Below are 15,412 nucleotides of genomic sequence, written 5' to 3'. Positions count from 1 at the left end.
ACATGTGCCCCTGAACTTAAAAATAAAAACTGGAAAAAAAAGATACTAAAATGCCTTTATTTAAAAATAAAGCAGTAGTTCACGCCTGTAATCCCAGCACTTTGGGAGGCCGAGGCAGGCAGATCCTTGAGGTCAGGAGTTCGACACCAGCCTGACCAGCATGGTAAAAGCCTATCTCTATTAAAAATGCAAAAAAATTAGCCAGGCGTGGTGGTGCATGCCTGTAGTCCCAGCTACTTGGGAGGCTGAGGCAGGAGAATCGCTTGAGCCCGGGAGGCGGAGGTTGCAGTTAGCTGAGATCATGCCACTGTACTTCAGCCTGTGCGACAGAGTGAGACTCTGTCTCCAAAAAAAAACAAATTTTCTTTTTTTAAAAAAAGCAGTTAAGTCCTGGTGCGGAGGCTCATGCTTGTAATTCTAGCACTTGGGAGGCTGAAGCAAGGGGATCACCTGAGGTCAGGAGTTCGAGACCAGCCTGGCCAACATGGTGAAACCCTGTCTCAACTAAAAATACAAAAAAATAGGCTAGGCGCAGTGACTCACACCTGTAATCCCAGCACTTTGGGAGACGGAGACAGGCAGATCACTTGATGTCAGGCATTCCAGACCAGCCTGGCCAACGTGGTGAAACCCTGTCTCTACTAAAAATACGAAAAGTAGCTGGGCATGGTGGTGGGTGCCTGTAAATCCCAGCTACTCTGGAGGCTGCGTCAGGAGAATTGCTTCAGTTTGGGAAGCAGAGGTTGCAGTGAGTTGAGACGGTGTATTTACACTCCAATCTGGGCAACAAGAGAGAAACTTCATCTCAAAAAAAACAAAAAAGCGTTTAAAAAACTAAAAAGTTTTTAAAAATGGGTTAGGTACACCTCCTTTTGGATCATATGTTCCAGATTTACAGGTGGGTTGTACTGACTAGTCATCTCAGTCAAAAAACTGCTCCCTTAAATACAGATAGCAGTTCAAGCTAATCGCTTGGCTAAATCAATTGTTTAATTCCATTTAAAGTAATCAACCTGTCAGCTCCTTGAGGCTCTAGCCTTTCTCCTATGGTTTTGTGGCTCTTTTGGGCATAAGACAGAGTTAAAGTATTAAAATTGCTCCATCAGTCAATAAATGGACTTGGTAAACAGGTCACATCATAGAAATGGTTGTTTCTTCTACCTCCACATTTTTATGTTAAGAATCCATCACTTCTGCTGATGTTTATAGAGCCTGCTTATGCGTTTCCTTGTTTGATGTTGCCAGAGAGCCTGGGGGAGGGGTTTATTCCTGCCATTATCTCTGGGTGAGGTGATAAAAATGACAGTCAATTGGAGTACTTTACTCAAAGTGTCAAAATATATCAGTGGCTATATTTCATCATACTTCATGATCAGGGATCAGAATCCTAAAGCTATGCTTGTCATTTATATTTTGCTATAAATATATTTTGTGGGCCATTTTGATGCTAGGACAAAAGTGTGGAAAGCTAATGGTTATTTGAAAAAAAATAAAAGAGAAATGAACTGAACTAAGGAAATAAAAATATGCCATTGGTTGCATCAGAAATAAAGAGTGCTTAATGAAACAAAGAAATCTACATAACACAGCAACTACGTGTTGGCAGTGGAGGCTGGTGGTTAGAATGGGACTCATTGGAGTTAGTCTTTTAAGGTCAAACCCTAGCCCTGTCGCTCATGGGCTGCGTGTCCATAAACATGTTACTGACCTCCTCGTGCCTGCGTCCTCATCTGTAAAATGGGGGTTAAAATGAGACCTAACTCCAAGGGTTTTTGTGAAGATGAAAGCGGTTAATCTATGTAAAGCACTTGGAACGTTGCCTAGCATAGTACTGTATCTACTGCATGAGAGTTAGATGTTATCAATGTCATTACTGGTTCATGTTTATAAGTGTGTAAGTTAAAACCTAAATTTGCCTCAATTATGGTACCTAGTCATGTAGGAAAGTCAGTCAACCTGGGTGTTTCCAATTTTTGGCTATTAAAGCAGTGCTGCTCTGAACCTGTGTCATAACAACTTTTTTTTTTTAAGCTAGGGTCTCACTATGCTGCCCAGGCTGGAGTGCAGTGGTGCAATCTTGGCTCACAGCCTTGACCTCCTGGGCTCCCTTAATCCTCCCACCTCAGCCTCCCAAGTAGCTGGGATTATAGGTGCACGCCACCATGCCCAGCTAATTTTTGTATTTGTTTTGTAGAGGCGGAGTTTTGCCATGTTTCCCAGGCTGGTCTCCAACTCCTGGACTCAAGCCATTCTCCCACCTTGGCCTCCCAAAATGCTAGGATTACAGGTGTGAGCCACTGCGCTTGGCCAATGACTGAATTTTTAATCCATTTTATAGGAGACGGTATAGCACAGTTGTCAAACATGTGGCCTCTACAGTCAGACTATCTGAGTTCTAAACCTGGCTCTGTACTTTCCATTTATTATCCTACTTTATCTTGTTGATTTTTTTCATCCTACTATTATTGTCTTCTAATAATACCCATAGAGCATTGGCACTATTATTAATCCACTCTTTGCAGATGAGAGAAACTGAAGCTTAGATGACGCACAGCCAGTAAGTGGCCACAATGGGATGTGAACCCGCTGTAGTTTTGCCGAAGCCTGTGCATTTCACTATGACTTTATTCTGCCTCTCGGTCAGGAGAACGTTTCTGTGCATGGAGTAAGAATGGAAAAGTTAAAGGGGCAGGTACTTCTGGATGGGAGGGGTCAGTGGGGATGGCATGCCCTTTCATGAAATAGCCAAGTCCAGAGCAGCACAGACCACAGGGGGCTGTGGGGCCACCAACAGAAGAAAGAAAATGCTAAACAGAGGCCAGCTCTGGAAATCTTTGCCCATTTCTGAGTTGTGCCAGGGTTCAGCCCCATAGGTCAGACGCACTGATTCATTCCATAGGAATCCTTCCCGTTCCCCTTAGCTTCATTTTTTCACGGCTTCTCAACTCAGCTGAGAAGGTGATTGGCCCATCACAATCCGCTGTAGAACTTTCCACCACATTTAGGAAAATCCACCCAAAAGGAAAAAGAAGAGAGGCATGAGTTTATTAAATTTCCTTTGGGCTTCCTGCCTGATTCTCTATCCTGCTGCCTAACTTGTTTTAATTTCTCCTGAGGGAGCCCATGGCTATATAATGATTTGCTTGGCTATAGTCATGGGTACTTTTTAGAAAAACAAAGCCAAGAAGAGCTCTAAGGCTCCTGTGACTTGCACCATCAGCCAATAGTTGTTTTATTAAGTGCTGATTCCCCTTGTAGAGCTGAGTAAGTGGAGGTGGGAAAAAAAAGTCAGGCCCGAAACAAGAAGCCATTGAGATGTCGTATTCAAAACATAAAGGTAACAGAGAGTTTCTGTACCAAGCTCTGCAGGTCCAAGTTCTGTATGAATGAAAAGGGAATGGTTGTTCTCTATCCAGCCAGCCAATAGATTTATAGAGATTCAGCAAGAGAGGAGACCCATTACTCATGGCTTCCACCGCTAGCTAGTTCCAGATTATCCCCTATGAGAGAATTCCTTGCGTTGTGTCCAATTTCATTTCAGTTTTACCTAGGATTTTGTTGATTGGTAACACATTGCGGTCTTGGGTGTTGTTTTTCTTCTCCTGTTTTTAGAGAGAGAAAGATTTTATAGGAACTTGAAAACAAGATGCAAATCAGAAAATATAGGCTTGAATTAAGAGCCTTGCAAAATGTAGAACAGAATCTGAATTGGAGGGGAAACTGAACATGGTGTATAAATCATGGCTATCAGAATAAAACATCGCGACCATATTGATGACAAATAATTGCGGCAATAACATCAAGACTGGATGAGTCTTCTATGTGCCTCGTGTGTCTATGTGTGGGTGTGAGTGTGAGTGTGCATATGCATGTAATAGCATGCTTGCATTTATATTTTGAAAGGAATAACCCAAACAGAAAAAGAGTCTGCAAAACAGCAACTGGGAAAATGGCAAAATGAGGAGCGACGGATAAAGTAGCCAAACCAAGTCTGCTGCTGAAATTACAACCAGATTGCCTCTGAAAAGCAAATAAGCTCGAACAAATAAACCCCTGTGGCAGATTCGCTTTCAGGAGGGTACCTGCGAGACAATGTCCAGATCTCCCTTCCAGAAGAACGGTGAAATGACTAAGGGAAGGGCGGGGCAAAGGGCTGAGGCCATGTATTCCCAGTGACTTGCAGCAGCAGAGAGATCCTGAGCTGTCCCTGAGGGGCCCCAGACCAGTGGATTGGGTATCACGGTTAGATCGGCACAGAGGCAGGAACTGCCCATGAAGCCTGGAGACAGGGAGCAGTTCAGGAAGCACAGAAACCAGGGATGGTCAGGAGCAGTCACAGGACACTTGGGAATGAGGAGTGAAAAACTCAACCAGAGAAGGACTAGGCTGGCAGGGAGACATGGAGCGAACGTGCTGACATCTGACATGTGTCAGCGGCACTCGGAGGCTCCGCGACTCATGTAAAGTCTGCTCTTCGCTGGTGAATTTCCACATCACGAGCAGCAGATCCTGGGAACGAGTTCTCCAAAGGAGGTGGACATATGGTCATGTACCCCGGGCCTACTGCCTCAGATGTTCTGAAGCAGCGGCATCTCCAAATGAAAAGGAATACATGTATGCATTCAGACTGTGCAAAACTCAGTTCCTCTCAGGGTGGGGAGGGTATTAATTTAACCTCACTTAGATCCTCACATAGAGTCTCATCTTGGGCCCTTTTCCCTGGACTAGTGGAATACTAATAAGGATCATAATAATTGCTAATATTTATTGTCACTTAACGGTGTGCCAAGTTCTTTCTTTATATTGTCTTATTGGCTTCTCACAACGACCCTATGAAGCAGCCATGATTATTTTCCATCTATTACACATAGATGTTGGGCAGCTAGCCAACTTGCCATAGCCAGGATGAGACAGCTGGGATCTGATCAGCAGGTTTTACTCACTCCAGAGTCCACTTAACCACCTGCCCAAAGGTCCGAGGTTCTGAACTCTCTGTTAGTTAAGAAATTACCCAAGTCTTCGCAATGGCAAAGGATACAGGAAAGGATTTAAATCAAATTACATGGCTGCCAATCATGCAGGATCCAACCCCCAGATGACTCCAGTGAAACGTTTCACATTCTTCTAATGTTGCTGTGCAAATATTCTCTACTCCACTTTCTTGAGACACAGACATATGATTGATGCACAGGTGAATATCTTGGGAGTCATACAGAAGAGCCGCCTACAGGGCTTTCTTGTATGGTCAGTAAAGATTTATCCACTTCTCCCGGCCTTGTGTCTTTGCAATTCTGAACAAGGAGAAGTGACATTTGGAATGATACACTGGGGCTCTGCTGGATCCTAGAGTGCCTTCCCCACTACCAAGGACTCATCATCAAATAGATTTAAGTGACGTTCAGCCTAGTTTTCTCATTAAACCAGTTTTATTGCACGCATTCGAATTCTGAGGAAATTGGATGGCTATGTATGGTATCCATGGCAACCCTCACTTAAACAGAATATGAAATTAACCAGACCACTCTGTGCCTCTGACATTCTAGATAAATGAGTTAAGCACACACAGAAGCAAGTTAACATATTTTTAAGGCAATTTTGGGAGTTACATGCTTATTGAGTCTTAGAAAAGATCAGATTACATTCTGTGTAACCCAACTTGAGTAGATGATCATCACAAAGCCAGATGAGCCTTAATTTCCCCATTTTAGAACCGCAGAAATTGGGTGTTAGCTTCTCTAATTCCTTTCCCACCCCCAATTTTCACTGCATGAATCCAGATTTTTTTTTTCCTTGAGACGGGGCCTCATTCTATCATGCAGGCTTGAGTGCAGTGGTACAATCGCAGCTCAATGCAGCCTTGAAATCCTGGGCTCAAGTGATCCTCTGACCTCACCTTTCCCAGTTATCTGGGACTATAGGTGGGAACCACCACACCTGGCTAATTAAATTTTTTTTTCTTTCTTTTTTTTAGAGATGGGATCTTGCTATGTTACCAGGCTTGTCTTGGACTCCTGGCTTCAAGTGATCTCTCCTTGGCCTCCCAAAGTGTTGGGATTACAGATATAAACCAGCCAGAAATTTTTATTCTTTTTTTTTTTTTTTTTAAGGCAGAGTCTTACTCTGTCACCTAGGCTGGAGTGCAATGGTAAAATCTTGGCTCACTGCAACCTCCACCTCCTGGGTTCAAGCAAATCTCTTGCCTCAGCCTCCTGAGTAGCTGAGACTGCAGGTGCCCACCAACATGCCTGGTGAATTTTTTGAATTTTTAGTAGAGATGGGGTTTCACCATGTTGGCCAGGCTGGTCTCAATCTCCTTACCTCAGGTGATCCACCCATCTCGGTCTCCCAAAATGCTGGGATCACGGGCAAGAGCCACCATGCCCAGCTTATTTCTTCTTTTTTTTTCCCCCTTACTTAGTAGAATGGCAGTGGAAAATATCCTACTTCTATTTTATTAGTGTTTGCGCTTGAATTTTTAAAATTAATAGACCTTTTTTTTTTTTTTTTACAATGGCATTCGTTTTCCAGAAAAACTGAGTAGAAACTACAGTTCCCATATATTTCCCCCACTCTACAAGTTTCCCGTATTATTAACATTTTGCACTGGTGTGTTACATTAGTTACAAGTAATGAACCCATATTGAGGCATTATTAATAGCTAAAGTCCATAGTTTACTTCAGGGTTCTCTCTTTGTGTTTGACAAATGCATAATGTCACATATCCACCATTACAGGATCATACAGAATAAATGCACCACCTGAAAATCCTCTGTACTCGGCCTGTTTATCCCTTTCCTCTTCCCTGGCAGACGCTGATGTTTTTACTATCTCCATAGTTTTGCCTTTTCTAGAAGGTCATATAGTTGGAATCACACAGCATGTAGCCTTTTCAGACTAGCTTATTTTACTTAACTATAAGCAATTAAGCTTTTTTTCATGTCTTTTCATTGCCCTTGATTTTTTAACAAACAGGTTAACCTATATTTATCTACCAAATAAAGACTTAATCATCACAGCCCACCCTGCTCTCCTACCACAAAGCAATGAGTTCTTTTAAATTTTGTTTTCCTTTATACCAGCTACCTCCAACTCAAGTTCTGTTAACATTCTGGTTCCAGATGGGTATTAAAGTTTTCTTTTATATGACACATTTTATGTTAGGAAAGTCTTTTCTTAATATATGAAGCCCAGCAACTCCATTGCCATCAGTTGTCTGGACTTTGCTGTATGCCTCCCTGGTTCTTTTTACAATTTCTTGTACACCACATCTTTTCTTCATTAATCTTTGTTTTGCCTCTGTTTTAGAGCTCTCTTTGGGGCTGGGCGAGCAGAGCTAGATCAGATGGGACAGCAATTCCTTGGAGGTTGAAGTTCCAGTTGGAGCTATAGCTGGGCTTCTAATGCCAACATCTTGTGACTGCTTCTGGAAAATTGTTTTACTGTCAATTTACTGAGAGTTGTTTTTGCTGCCCTGACTGGCATGCATTTAGCAAACATTAAGCTACTACTACATGCTAACATCGTGGTTCAGTAGAAGCACATGTCACTTGGATTCTGCCATCAAGAATGTTCTGTTCTGGGCCAGGCGCAGTGGCGCATGCCTCTAATTCCAGCACTTTGGGAGGACGAGGTGGGCAGATCTCTTGAGGTCAGGAGTTCAAGACCAGCCTGGCCAACATGGTGAAACCCTGTCTCTACTAAAAATACAAAAAATTAGCTGGGTGTGGTGGCACATAACTGTAGTCTCAGCTAGTTAGGAGGCTGAGGCAGGAGGATCACTTCAACCTGGGAGGCAGAGGTTACAGTAAGCTGAGATTGTGCCACTCCACTCCAGCCTGGGTGACAGAGCGAGACTCCACCTCAAAAAAAGAATGCTCTGTTTTTACAGAACAGAATGCACAGGTGTAAATGGAAGTGGAGGGGGAAGGGGATGGGATGATGGTGATTGGTGTCCAAGATACATGCTCTGAGTCAGAAACAAATGGAGATCAGTTCAAGACAATTAACCACTATCAATACTAATAATATTAATCATTAACATTTATTGAGAGTGGCAGGCACTTTTCTAAGCTCTCTCTAGTATCTTAGTTAACTCTCACAATTATTCCCATTTACAAAACCAAAGCACAGAGAAATCGAGTAATTTCCAAGGTCATAGAGTTTCATAAATTGCAGAGCATGGACTCCAACTTGGGCAATCATCTTATTATGATAACGTGATGATCCTTTTTGTGCAAAGCACTGGACTAAATCCCGCGGAAAGTCAAAGTTTCTCACCCCGGACTCTCTCCTGGCCTCTATCTATCCTCTAACTGCCACTCTGGCTATTTCTCTAAGAAAGACTATGCTTCTGGCCAGGCGCGGTGGCTCATGCCTGTAATCCCAGCACTCTGGGAGTTCCGAGGCGGGTGTATCACGAGGTCAAGAGATTGGGACCATCCTGGCCAACATAGTGAAAGCCCATCTCTACTAAAAATACAAAAATTAGCTGGGCTTTGGTGGTGCGTGCCTGTAGTCCCAGCTACTCGGGAGGCTGAGTCAGGAGAATCGCTTGAACCCAGAAGGCGGAGGTTGTGGTGAGCCGAGATCGTGCCTCTGCACTCCAGCCTGGTGACAGAGCGAGACTCCATCTTAAAAAAAAAAGAAAGACTGTGTTTCTGTCACTCACCTCTTTGGCTTTGCCTACTACAGGGCCAGCCTAAATCGTCAGCGGGGAACACAAAGCCCTTGGTCAGCCAGCCCAGCACTGGCTCCTCTTAGCTCACTCCAGCCTCTCTGAATCTTCACTCCTCTCTGCTTCTGCCTTGCTATATTAGGACATCTCTGCTCCTCTACTTTTTGGAATATCTTTTCCCTATTTAGTTGGAAAACTTCTACTGTTTACTTTACAAGACTGCTGTCAGACATAAGCTCCTTCGTGCAGATTGACAGGCAAAGTTGGTCATGTCCATCTCTGAGCACCCATACACACGATTCATTTCTCAGTTATACTCCTTGACAAAGTGGTATGGACATTGCTATCTGTTCATGGGTCTGTGATACCCCTCAGTGTCAGGGAGTGAGCCTACCACATGAGTGTCCCTCAATGCACAACGCACATAAAGCCAGTGAGCCTCATTCCAGTCTCAAAGAGTGCTCCTCAAAGCAGCACATCAACCATCAAACATTAATTCAAGTATATATTTTCTTTTCTTTTTTTTTTTTTTTTTGAGACAGAGTCTTGCTCTTGTTGCCTGGGCTGGAGTGCAGTGGCGTGATCTCGGCTCACTACAACCTTCGCCTCCCAGGTCCAAGTGATTCTCCTGCCTCAGTCTCCCGAGTAGCTGGAACTACAGGCATGCACTACCACACACAGCTAATTTTTGTATTTTTAGTAGAGATGGGGTTTCACCATGTTGGCCAGGATGGTCTCGATCTCTTGGCCTTGTGATCGGCCTGCCTCGGCCTCTCGAAGTGCTGGGATGAGCACCACGACTGGCCTAAAGTATGATTCTTACACAGTCTCTTGAGGAAACATCAAAGGATTGCATGTTTTATGCACTGTAAAACCTCTTACAGATGCTCCTCCTTATCACTGCCCCTTTAGTAGCTCCATACAGATGGCAGCTTTACATTCATTCATTCATTTATTCATTCACTTGCTCATCTGTTATTTTCCTTTCTTTCCTTTTGTTGCTACATAATAGGCATATTTTCAGGGTGCATAATAGGTATATATATTTTCAGGGTACACATGATAATTTGATACATTTATATAATGTATAAAATCAAATAAGGATAATTGGACAACTCATCACCTTAAATATTTATCTTTTTTTTTTTTTTGAGCCCGAGTCTCACTCTATTGCTCAGGCTGGAGTGTAGTGGCGTGATCTTGGCTCACTGCAGCCTCTGCCCCCCAGGTTCAAGCCATTCTCCTGCCTCAGCCTCCTGAGTTGCTGGGATTACAGGCGCCTGCCACTACGCCCAGCTCATTTTTTGTATTTTTAGTAGAGATGGGGTTTCACCATGTTGGCCAGGCTCGTCTCGAACTCCTGACCTCAAGTGATTCACCTGCCTCAGTCTCCCAAAGTACTGGGATTACAGGCATGAGCCACCGTGCCCGGCCTGAGATGTGCTTTTAAATACACTCCTACCTATCTAGAAGTGAACAATTTTGCTGCAAGAACATTTCAGAGATTTCCCACCATGTCCTGAGATAATAGAAGACACACTGAATTGTCATGAAAATAGGGTTGCGGATCATACACTCTCACTTTAGGCCCCTCTAAGGGGAGAGCGACGCCCATAAATCGGAGGTGCCTCTAAAAACTGCTATCTTTTTGCACCTTTCAGTTAATTTCCTCACTCCTGTCTCCCCAAACCCTCTCACCCTCTTGCCAGACTCTGGATTGAACTGGTTCAGTGCTGGGCAGCACATCGGGAGTGAGAGGCACAGCACTGCACTGGTATGAGCCACTGCGCCTGGCCTCAAGTATTTATCTTTATGAGAGGAACATTTAAATTCTTGCTAGCAGTTTAAAAATGTACAATGGATTGTTGTTAACTATGGGCATCCCACCGATCTATTGAACATGTCTACTCAATCAGCAAATGCTTATTGAGAACCAGTTGGGTGCTCTTTTTAGTATTCGACTCTTCGTAAGTATTATTTCTTTGAAAATGCTCTCTTTCTCTCCTACTCTCACTTTTCAAGTCTCAAAATTCTGTCCAGACATCTAGCCCAAGCGTCTCGCTGTCTCTCTCATTCTATACCTGTGCTGGCCTTTATTCTGAAGATCATATTCTAAAGAGCATTCCAGCCTTTCTGGACTCTTTCGTTATCTCTATTGGTCCCTTAACAGGATTTCCCTGAACAAACAATAGTCTGGAAATGGACCCAGCAAACTAGAATTCTTCCCCTTCAAGATCTACTTCAGAGGAAAAGGAAGATTACACATATTAGTATTTTAATAGTATTTGTCCTATTTACAAATCAATGAATTTGTACACACACAAAAATAAGAATCAGGGCAAACATATTCTGAGTTCCAAATGAATGATGCAATCCATAGATGCTATAGGATCAAGGGCCAAAATATGTGTTTGGGGCCCAGATGAATTTCCTCATAGTGATCTCACCACTGTCATGCAGTGAAATAAATCCTGGACTTCAGGCCAGGGGGCTGCAGCTCCCGGCTCTGTCCCTTAGCGCTGTGGGGGGACATCTGGAACAAACACCTTAATTCTTTGAGCCTCCGGTTCCTCATCTCTGGAGATAGGGATGATTACACTAGCAATATCCGTATCAGAGGAGCTTGGAGGCTCTGATCACATAATAGGCATTTGGCCCTTCAGAGCTCAGGGAATGATGGTTCAGTCTGAATCCTTCAGTTCTAAATTATTTATGAATGGGACCCAGGGAGAGGCAAGTGATGCTGTGACCAGAGTTCAAGACTCGTATTGCGACAAAGTAAACTAAACCCACCAACGTATCAACTGTCAAGGCCTGGAGCTTTGTCTCTTTTGCTCACTAATATATCCGAAGTGCCTACAAGTATGCCTGGCCCATTGTAGGAGCTCAATAGATACCCGGTAAATTAAAAAAAAAGTTTATGTTGCAGTATAAGATACGTTTTGTTGCATTTGAAACCTAGGTCTCAGGCATTGCTAGAGAGAATAACTATTGCAACAGCTTTGTGAGGTGCAATCGGGCAGAATCTATCCAAGTTGAAAATGCACAGATGCATCTTTGCAGGTATGATATAAATTTCTATGCTCCAGGTAGTTGATTAAATATTAGTACAACTCATCTGCATATTAACTAGGCCTACCTATTATAGTGGTAGCTATCATTTTCTGAGCACATAAACGGTGTAAAGTAGTGGCTCAGAGCATAAACTCTAAAGCAGAGTCCCTTGCTTTAAACCCTGGCTCTGCCATATACCAACTTGTGTGACCTGGAGTTAGTTATTTTAAGCAGTTTCTTTGTCTGCAAAATATGGATGATATCAGCACGCACCTGCCTCCAGGGGTTTTTAACAGCGTGAAAGGGGTTCAGACATAGAAATGCTTAGGGTAGCACTTGCTATATGAAGAGTTCATGTTCATGTTTTATTTGTAGGGACTTCAGAGGCTCGACTCAGCTCTTGTATAGCTGAAGCTTAGAGAAGTTAAATAATGAAGGTTGGAAGCAGCTAGGCAGCTGCAGAACCGGAACTTGAACTCTTGTCCCTCTATCCCAGTGCCTGGAGGCTTAACCATCTCATTCCTCAGTGACAAGAGACAGCACCAACATGTTTTCCTTGACTCACAAAGCATTTCTGTCCTGATCCATGTTTGCCAAGTGTTCCACCCTGATCCTGTCACAAGCACCATGCCAGAGGTTAAGAAAACAACAAACACTGTCGTCTCCAGGTAATCATGCCACCCCCAATAAGACCCCTTGCTGGTAGCCTGAATGGGCAGGTCTTCCTCTAGTGGCATAACAAGGGGGCCAGAACTGGTTCTCCCTCCACCTGACCCCAAACTTGAATTTCTACCATTAGATAATCCTGCCCTTATTTCCCTTTGGTTCATTTTTTTTTTTTTCTTCTAAATTTACTTCCTCTTATGGTATTGCTTCTTTTCTGAAAAATGCTTAAAACTCTTCTTGGGGCAAGGTGAGTTGCCCTATAAATACACCTATTAGCTTTCACAGTGGGGTCTAGACGTTCGATAGCCCTGAAGAGGCTCAGGCTGGGGCCTCCACCCTAGGTCTTTGAGCTCTTGGAGGAGCGCTGGTGCTGAGAGGCAGGGTAATCAATTTCTCATCAGTGCTGAGGCCTGTTTCTCGTTAGGGCTCTGACTCCACGTGGCTCCTTGCCTCCCCTGCCCCACCCCTATGCATGCTATTCCAGGTTCTGAGCACCCAACCATAGCTTACCCTGCCACGATGGGGGTTGATCAGCGAGTGGTTATTGAATGCCTGCTGTGTGCAGAGACCACCCTGAGGACCACAGTGGTGAGGCTGAGGGAGTACGGCAGGAGAAAAGAAAGGCCCAGCCCTTGGAGATTTACATGCCTGGCACAGATAGCAACAGCGACAGCCACAGCAGTAACAACAACAGTGTGGTCAGAAGACCAACTAGGAACCAGGAGAATGCCAGGCTCCAGAGTCATGGCCCCGTCTGAACCCATGCGTACATCCTGGTGGGAGTGTTCACGCTTTAGTGCTTTGGGGATTAAGTGCCCATCTGGGGGTAGAGGGGATGGGATGTGAGCAGGACCGTGCATTTTGGTCCTCCGCGCCCATTAGGGTGCCTCCCGGGGAGTTTCCTCCGGCGGCCATGGTTCTGGAATGGACTTTCACTTCTGTCTTTACAGTCATCTGCTCGGCTCTCTTGGTTACATCACTGAGAATCTGTCTCTGGTTATTTCCCATCAACAACAGAGAGTCTGCGTTTGCACGTACCCACCAGTGACAGCTGGGTGGATACTGGCGCCCTGATTGCCTTTGCGCAGGGTCTCTTAACCCAGATCCTCACTTGAACAGAGACAAAACTGAGGCCCTGGGCTTGCTCAACGTCGCACAATAAGAAACAATGTCAAGTGGGACTTTAATAAGGTGGAAAGGCCGTGTTCTGTTTTCATTTTCCTCTCCCTTTCCAAAACCTTTGAGCGCAGAGCTTCTTTTTCTTCTCTCTCTCTCTCTCTCTCTCTCTCTCTCTCTGTGTGTGTGTGTGTGTGTGTGTGTGTTTAATGGAGTTTCGCTCTTGTGGCCCATTGGATTGCAGTGGTGCGATCTTGGCTCACTGCAACCTCCACCTCCCAGATTCAAGCGATTCTCCTGCCTCAGCCTCCTGAGTAGCTGGGATTACAGGAGGCTGTAATCCTGCCACCATACCCGGGTAATTTTGTATTTTTAGTAGAGATGGGATTTCTCCATGTTGGTCAGGCTGGTCTTGAACTCCTGACCTCAAGTGATCCGCCTGCCTCGGCCTCCCAAAGTGCTGAGATTACAGGCATGAGCCACCATGCCCGGCCAAGCACAGAGCTTCTTATCCATGAGTATTTACTGAGCACATCTATGTCTCTAGCACTTGTGAGGCCCTGTAGGAGCTACAGAGACCTAAAGACCTGTTTCTCAGGAACAGCCCAAACCCAGATCTGACTCTGAAGACGGCCCCAGCTACACAGCAGGTTGGATTTTGCGAGGGAATGTAGGAGTTTTTGTCATAGTAGAAGGAACTGGTAAAAATTCCAACTACTTGGTTTGCATTTTTGTTGTTTTTTTCCTAACTAGGCAGCATTTCCACCCTCTTTGGGTTTTACATTGAATGCAAACAGCAATGCCAAGAGAGAATGTTCCGCCTTCAAATCAGGAGGCTGCTGCACGGTTCTGAGGCCTGGGGTAGCTGCTTCTCAGGACCTTCGAAGTTGCTGGGCATTCAGATTCTAGAGACAATAATTGGACTTTCGGGGTCTGCTTGTATCCTCCTGGCGAAAATAGCTCAGGCCATAAAAATACCAGAATGAAAATACGTGTAACAACCGCACATCCACACATTCCAAGCAGAGGCTATGAAAACCTCCAAATTACACCACTGCTGCTTTTCAAGGCCACAAGAGCACACAGCTGAATGGAAAAGGAAGGGGCGTTTTTAGGGTGAGTTCAGCGCCCATCAGTATAAGCTTTCATTTATCCTCCTAAAAAATCTTTGAAGCCTTTCAGAATAATGGAACAAGGTTGAGTCCCTTTTGAAAGAGTCGCTTAACGTGGCCCTCTACCAGGTCACATTAAGGCGTGGTCTTACATACTGACTTTGTCAATGTGGGTAATTAAATCTCTGGTTGAGAGATTTGAGTAACATTTGGTGGTTCTGACTTAGCCATTCCACTCTATGTCTGCCAGCTGTCTAGTCCAGACCACATCCACGTTTTGCCTAGAATCCCAAAGGGTGCCTTACCCGACCTGTCTACCCTCTGCTTTCCCCTTTCACATCCACTCTCCACAAAGCACATGTCTAATTTTTTTCAAAGGCATGCCTGGTCATGATCCTCCTTGATTTACTGACTGAAACAGAGTCTTACTCTGTTGTCCAAGCTGGAGTGCAGTGGTGCAATCATGGCTCACTGCAGCCTCAACCTCCCCAGTTCAGACAATTCTCTCCCTCAGCCTCCCAAGTAGTTGGGACTGCAGGTGTGCACCACCACAGCCAGCTCATTTTTATATTTTTTTGTAGAGACAGGGTTTTGCCATGTTACTCAGGTTGGTTGCAAACTCCCAGGTTCAAATGATTCACCCAGTTCCTTTGCCTCAGCCTCCCAAAGTGCTGGAATTACAGGCATGAGCCACCGTATTTGGCCTTAATCCTCCCCTGTTTAAAACCCTCTAGAAGCTCCCCACTGTCTCCAAGTTTAAACATCTTCCCAGAGCTTAGGAGGCTCTCAG

Source organism: Cebus imitator, unplaced genomic scaffold (genome assembly GCF_001604975.1).
Source record: "Cebus imitator isolate Cc_AM_T3 unplaced genomic scaffold, Cebus_imitator-1.0 Scaffold333, whole genome shotgun sequence".
NCBI classification, from domain to species: Eukaryota; Metazoa; Chordata; class Mammalia; order Primates; family Cebidae; genus Cebus; species Cebus imitator.
Note: the sequence above shows the minus strand (reverse complement) of the source record.